The sequence below is a fragment of the Nomascus leucogenys genome, chromosome 15 (genome assembly GCF_006542625.1).
Source record: "Nomascus leucogenys isolate Asia chromosome 15, Asia_NLE_v1, whole genome shotgun sequence".
Taxonomy (NCBI): domain Eukaryota; kingdom Metazoa; phylum Chordata; class Mammalia; order Primates; family Hylobatidae; genus Nomascus; species Nomascus leucogenys.
This window is the reverse complement of record NC_044395.1, coordinates 98,573,073-98,580,335: the sequence shown is the minus strand read 5'-3', so window position 1 is coordinate 98,580,335 and position 7,263 is coordinate 98,573,073. Positions and strand designations below refer to the sequence as shown.

The window sequence follows — 7,263 nt, the reverse complement described above, 5'->3', positions numbered from 1 at the left end:
GCAAAACAAAACAAAGCAACAAGAATAAGAACAATATACTCCCTTTCAAACATAAAAATTTAAACTAGTACAGAGCAAAAACCTTGCATTAAAAAAGAGATTATGTAAAATTTGTCAGTACTCCCAACTACCCCTTCATAACTTTTAAAAATTTCAATAAGATTAATGTTTTAAGAAATAAAATCCAAAATAATAAGACCACCTTTCTTGCAAACTCTTGGATTTAATTAACCAGTGAAATGAATTTTCAGCCAACCTATTTAATGACTGTATCCCAAAGCATTGCCAAAACAGAGTGCATGTAATATAATCCTCCCATAGTAATATCTTGCTTCAGATAACATTCAGCTCCGTAAGGAATATTCATGAAAGATTTTCTCCGAATTATATTTATTTGTACTGAAGCATGTCAGTATTAAAATGATTGTGCCATTGGTTGAGTTTATGAATAGTACCATTGCATATTTATGCCCTCTGGAATAGGAGGTAAACCTGAAATCAATATATATATGTATTAAAAATTACTGTACACACAGATACACAAGAATTCATCTTACATGTGGGAACTGCATATTTCAGCCTTAACTACCTTTGAGTTTAGAAAAGGTGGAAATAAATGCTGTCAGTATTAATGCCAGGAATTTCAGTTCTGGCAATTAAACTCAACATTTTGTTTTCATGGAGTGTCCTAAAAAAACAGCTTGTACTTTTTTAGCTGATATAGCATCAATTACTGATTGTTTTAATTCTGCCATCAAAGAAATCTACCAACATTCTCTTGTATACTTATTTATATTATCACTTTGGAATTCATATATTCCCAGAGATATAATAATTGAATTTAGAGGGCTAGGAAAGAAGGTAAAATGCCATCTGAGTGTAGGGTTTGAGTAGAAAATATCTACATGTTATTAAATCTTATCTTTTGAAGAACCCTTGTATTAGCTAGATATCATCATTCATCACTCTATATATAGATGAAAGAAAACAGATTCAGAGGAATTAAGTAAATGACCCAAGGTCATATACATAGTAAGAAGTAGAGACTTGATTAAAATGTGCATTTTTCAAGTGACTTCATATCACTTGTTATATGATATCACTTTATATCACTTAAGGCTTTACCTGGCCTTGATCTTAAGAACAAGAGAAATAGGTAGAAGACATGTTATGTAGAAAGAAAACAAGAAAGTAAATTAATACTGTTCTATCTGGCTTTTTACTACTGATTAATTTGTTGCAATGATTCCTTGAATAAGCTGACTGGGTAACAGATTGAAACATGCCAAAGATTGGCTGTGGCCTATCATAGACAGGAAATAAGAGGTAGTGAAGAGAGCCAGGATATTGAGTTAAACAAACATGAACTCATGCCACTAATGCATTATGTGTCCTTGGGCAAGTCAGTTAATTTCATTCTGTTTTTCTTTTCTAATATTTAAAATGGAAGGACAATGTCAATAAGAATTATTGTGACGTGTCTCCCGGGGAGTTTGAGAAGAGACATTTACCATGCCTTACACAATTCATGGCACAGTGTAGTTGCTTAAATTATATTTCTTTTATTCATTCTTAATATTTTGTCAAGTTTTTCCTTTCTTTTGGATTCTAGGAATGTGATTTTTTTCTCTTGGCAGGCGAAACAACAAATTACACCTTCATATGACTAATATGCTTATGTGTCATCCAAACACTTTTTCACTTCCAATGGCAATGCTAATTAGAGGGGCATGATTAGCAAAATACTAGCGATTTGGAATAATATACCCATATATTATAGAAACACTTTTTGTTTCCAAGTGTTTGATATGTATGTTTAATGTAGAAAAAGGTAAGAAATATATAAGTATATGTATATATATGTGTGTGTGTGCATATATATATATATATATAATTTTAACAGCTATATTTTGCATGGGAGAAAAATGCCACTAGAACTAAATGCCTTACAGGTGTTGCACTCTCATTCTCTGAAAAAGATATGGACAAAAGAAGAAACAGAAAGTAAAAAAAAAAAGAAGAAGAAGAAGAAGAAGAGATAATAGATTAGCATAAGTGGCTAGAATTTCCAAAATTCTATTGGTAAAATAAAAAGTACATTTATATAGTTAAACTAAAAATACAGTATACATGTTTCAAATGAAGTATAGACATAACATTTTGTATTCTTTTTGGTGTTATTCAAGAACAGTTGTTGAAAATGTTTAATTGGAAATTGAGGATTGAATAAATTCACATATATGGAGACAAATCATTGGAAGTGGAGAGAGTAAAGAAAAGAAGGAGATCAGCAAAGTTGAATAGACTAGGTGGGCAAAGACTCACTGAGATCTGTGTGAGAATGTCCTTCCGAAACTCTGATCTTCTTCTTAAGACATCTACCAGCAGATCTCCTAATGCATTTTATCAATAATTTTGAATATTAACTTTAGGGCTAGTTAGATATTAAACAAATAGGGAAGTTCTGTATCAAAAAACTACAAAAATAAAAAAATTGTATAATGTTAAAAGGATTTCTTTATAGCATAATTACTAAGGGCCTTAACTGTACTATTGTCCATTATTAAATCCAAAATAGATATATGGTACATGAGTTTCTTAGTTTATTCAGAACAGAATTCCTTCGCTACAGTGTTCCTTATGAAGGAAACATAAAAGAATACATGGTGGAACATGTGTATTACACCTTTTATTTACAACATTATGTGTAATTATTACGTGCTGGATCCTGTGGTTCTCAATTAAGGGATGTTCTGCCTTATGTTCCCACACATACATAGGGGCATCTGGAAATGTGAGTGGGAATTTTGTGGTTGGCACGAGGACTTGTGGAGGGTGGTGGGCAAGGATATATATAGTGTTCCAAGACACAGATGCTAAATGTTTTGCAGTTCCACACATTAAAGAACTACTGCCTCTCCTCCCCCATGCCAGTAGTGATCTTATTTAAAAATAGCTAAACACACTTCGGGGGACTTTTTTAAGGAAAGTCCCACTCAAAACACATTGATAGTTGTTGGATTCTGTTCGTTCTTTTCCATGCCTGTTAAGCAATGATTATTTATATCACATGAACAAATATATATATTTGGTGCTGAGTGGTAAGAAAAAAACTACAAAAAGCAGAAAAGAATATTCAGTATACATCAATTGGAGGGTATCACAGAAGCAATTGGTTTCTTCAAATCTCTGTCTGATAATTTAATTTACTTTCCTGAATTTATCACTGAATCCTTAGGACTTATAAAACAAAGTGCAAATTCCTTAAACTGATATTCAAGGTTTTCCTAATCTGCACTTGAATATTTATTGTCTATTAACATCCTCCCAGCATTTTCTTATCAATCCATTCATCACTTCTTCTACTTTTTTTTTTACTTCCTTGCCTCTGCATTTACTCACAGTGTACATTCTCCCTGGAATTCCCTTTCCCAGTCCACTCTTTATATGTCCGATCCAAACTATTTTATTCTAGGCTCTGCTAAAAATGCCAAGACCTTTAGGAATACTTCGCTCAATTCCATTTCCCGAAAACAGAATATAATCTCTTGCTGGTTGAAACTCACTACTAATTGTTTTCTGTGATTTCTCATGATATTTGGTATTCTAGATATTGCATTATATTTATTTTTGTATGTATCTTAATTCTGTCTCTAAATTATAAACACTTAAAGAATTGATTTATAGCTTACTAATCTTTGCAACTTCACAGCTCCTTAGAACCTCCACCCACATAGTTGCTACTCAATGAATAATTGCTAAGTTCATTACTAGTCCTTCAAAGGGAGTCCTAGGGACTGGAGGTAAGTGAAATGATTGGTAGATAAGGAAAGGGGTTAATACTGGATAGTCAACACACTTCTAAGCATAATTATTACGTTTTCAATGACTTCTGAGTTAACTTGAGTTGACTTTAATAGTACTCCTGTTATCAATCCCAAGATGACCCAATTATTATGCTAGGACATACTAACTTGCCTAGGACTGACAAATATTTTTTGAAGTTAGCTTGTAAGTTTTCTCTAAAGTAGATTTGAAAGTTATTCGTGTTCTATAATGACCTTTCCATCTCTGATTCCTGACCTTCTGTCATACTCAAACAACTGTCAAAGCTGAATCAATCTAATAAATAGTTCCCTAAAAATTTTCCCTTTTTTATGATTAAACAATTAGTTGTTACTATTATTTCCTTTCTTCATAATTGTTAGATTTTTCATGTTCTTCCTTTAGTAATTCTCCTCCAACTAGAAGATTTCAGAAGTATCATTTTTACTTCTCCAAATAAATAGCAGTCCATTCATAACTTTGCTTATACAGATCTACTTTTCAAATATTTCAACAATATACCCTGCTCCTATAAGCAAGTATACCTTCCATTATTTTGAACTTCAGATTCTTAACCAGATGAGATATTGAGTAATCAGACTATACCTAGATTCTGAAAGCAAGTGGTCAGAAGCCAATAAATTGAGAGATTGTCTGAGTCACAAAGTATGCCAAAATAAATATGTTCTAGTCACCATGGAAATTGACTTCAAGCATTTTTTTAACATTCAATATATTTCTCTTTTCTGCCATTCATCTTATTTTTCAGGTATACTTGTCATGTTCCTGTTTAACTGGAAATATGGCTGGCATACACTCCTTTTAATAACTGTTAGTTCTGCATGGCTGAACCTAAATATCAAACATGATTGGAAAGAGGTAAGGTGATGATATTGGAAAAACCTATCTAAAAGGTATGAGTCATGTTTCCAAAATAAGGCAGCAAATTCACTCTTCCTATTAGTTTATTATTTCATCCACTAGAATATGAACCTTTTGTTTGTTAATTGCAAGGCTTAATGCCCTGCAAGGACCTCTTTGCATTTTGTAGGTAATGCCAAAAAAACCACAAAAACAATTCCTACACTTAGCATCCAGTATAGTTTATTGCTGTCTGCATTCTGACATTTAACAATGATCTCACTCTCACCAGCAATAGGCAATTGAAGTAAAATACATAATAAACCCAATTAAGATGTTATTTTTCTCCTTTAATGCAGTTCCTTTAAGTACTTGTCTCTCTGGTATTTTAATCTCTTGCAGGAAAAGAATTATGATACAAATTAACCCTTATAAATAAGTTGATTTCTATTTGTCTCTCTATAATTCACGATATATTAATATTCATTTTTTGTCATTACTAACAAAAAATTTGAAACATATCTAGTGAGTTGAACAGTGCTCCCTAAAACATATGTCCAAGTCCTCATTTACGGCAGCTGTGAATGTGATCTTATTTGGAAATATGGTCTTTGCATGTGTAATTAAGCTAAAGAATTTGAGATGAAATCATCTTGGATTTCGAGTAGACCCTAAATTCAATGACCAGTGGCCTTATATGAGTAAAAAGCCAGAGATTTGAGACACAGAGAAATAGCAGGAAGAACACTGAAGACAGAGGCCAAGAATGGAGTTTTGCGGCTACAAGCCAAGGAAGACCATGAAATGCCAAGATCCCCAGATGCCAAGAGAGAGGCATGGAATAGATTTTCCCTCAGAGCCTTCTAAAGGAACCAATTCTCATCTTGGTTTTGGATTTTTGGACTCCTGAACTATGAAAGAATAAATTTCTATTGTTTTAAGCTGCTCAGTTTGTGACATAAATGTCACGAAATTTGTTATTTTATCTAGAACATAAAATTATTTCTTCTTCTTCCTTCTTCTCCGTCTCCTTCTCCTTCTCCTTCTCCTTCTTCTTCTTCTGCTTCTTCTCTTCTTCTTCTCCTCCTCCTCCTCCCCCCCTTCTCCTTCTCCTTCTCTTTCTCCTTCTTCTTCTTCCTCTTCTTCTTCTTCTTCTTCTTCTTATTATTATTATTTTGAGACGGAGTCTCGTTCTGTCGCCAGGCTGGAGTGCAGTGGTGTGACCTCGGCTCACTGCAACCTCTGCCTCCCGGGTTCAAGTGATTCTCCTGCTTCAGCCTCCCGAGTAGCTGGGACTACAGGTGGCATGTGCCACCACACCCAGCTAATTTTTGTATTTTTAGTAAAGACGGGGTTTCACCATGTCGGCTAGGATGGTCTCGATCTCTTGACTTTGTGATTTGCCTGTCTCGGCCTCCCAAGGTGCTGAGATTAGAGGCGTGAGCCACCGTGCCTGGCCTTCCTCCTATTATTAAAAACATATTCTCAGAACTTTTCAATGTCTCATTGAAACTCAATGCATAATATGCACATGAAATTTATTTTTCTTTCTTTTAAACTCTTCTTAATTTGAGAACAATAATTACCAAGTCAATCACTTATCTCAAAGTGAGGCTTCAGTTGAAGTCTTTTCTTATAGTAAGACAATTATGCAGATAAAGATGTATCTTAGAGCCACTATTTCTCGCATCTGATTTTGATTATGCTTGAGAGATGATATAATTATAAAGATTAATTAGTAGTCAGCAGAATAAAGTCATATTTCTTCACATTAGCAATATGTCAGTACTAAAATGCTGAAGCTCTCAGAGAAATGTAATAAAAAATGTTCAGTGCTTGTTAGGTCAGGCAACTCAATGAAACTGTATTTTTGTGTGCATGCTGATTTGCAAAAATGCAACAGAGATAGTCAGATGAAGGGAATGAAGATTCATTAAGTTTGTAAAAACTCTTTAATTGCTAATTAGATGGGAACACATCACATTCAAATTGGAAACATTTAGCTCTTTTTCTGCTTACCAATTAATAATAAGAGAGAGAAGATATTTAAAGAAACAAATAATATTTAGGAGGTCTATTTTTAGCAGAGCTGGGCATCACGTATTTCTTTCCATAAAAGTAATTTAACAACATCAGCAGTAACAATATCAATATCAATAGATAGGATGTTTACCCCTGAAAGGCATTAATTCATCTGTCTTGCCAGCACTAATGAAGGATATGTACTTCCTATGTAGTCCAACACTGCATGTTGACCTGTGCTTTACCTCTTTCCCTCCTCCTAAGCTGAAATTCTTGAGAGCATGGGCTGTGAGAACTGTGCTGAGCCACATCAGAGCCTGACACAAAAAAGAGCAAATCAGTCATACTCACCTTCTATTTATGTAATATTTTACATTTACATTTATATTTTGTAAAAATACTGCATTTAACTATTAATTATATTGAGTACAATTTTATTTTGTTGGTGCTTCCTTACTGCTACGTTCTAGAAGAGGACTTACCTGCCTCTTCTTAATCCTGGTCCTTGTGATTCTCATTTATGTGGCCCAGTGCCTGGCACGAGGTCCCCCACAT

At 33.7% G+C, this 7,263-nt stretch overlaps 1 long non-coding RNA gene across 1 annotated transcript; it reads right to left on the bottom strand.

Moving 5' to 3' along the window:
- Positions 1-207: 207 nt before the first annotated feature.
- LOC105739148 lies at positions 208-6,936 on the bottom strand. Its single transcript, XR_001115023.1, has 3 exons — positions 6,860-6,936; positions 2,326-2,464; positions 208-492 (listed from the first exon to the last, which is right to left on the bottom strand). It is a non-coding gene; the product is annotated as an uncharacterized LOC105739148 (long non-coding RNA).
- Positions 6,937-7,263: the final 327 nt, after the last annotated feature.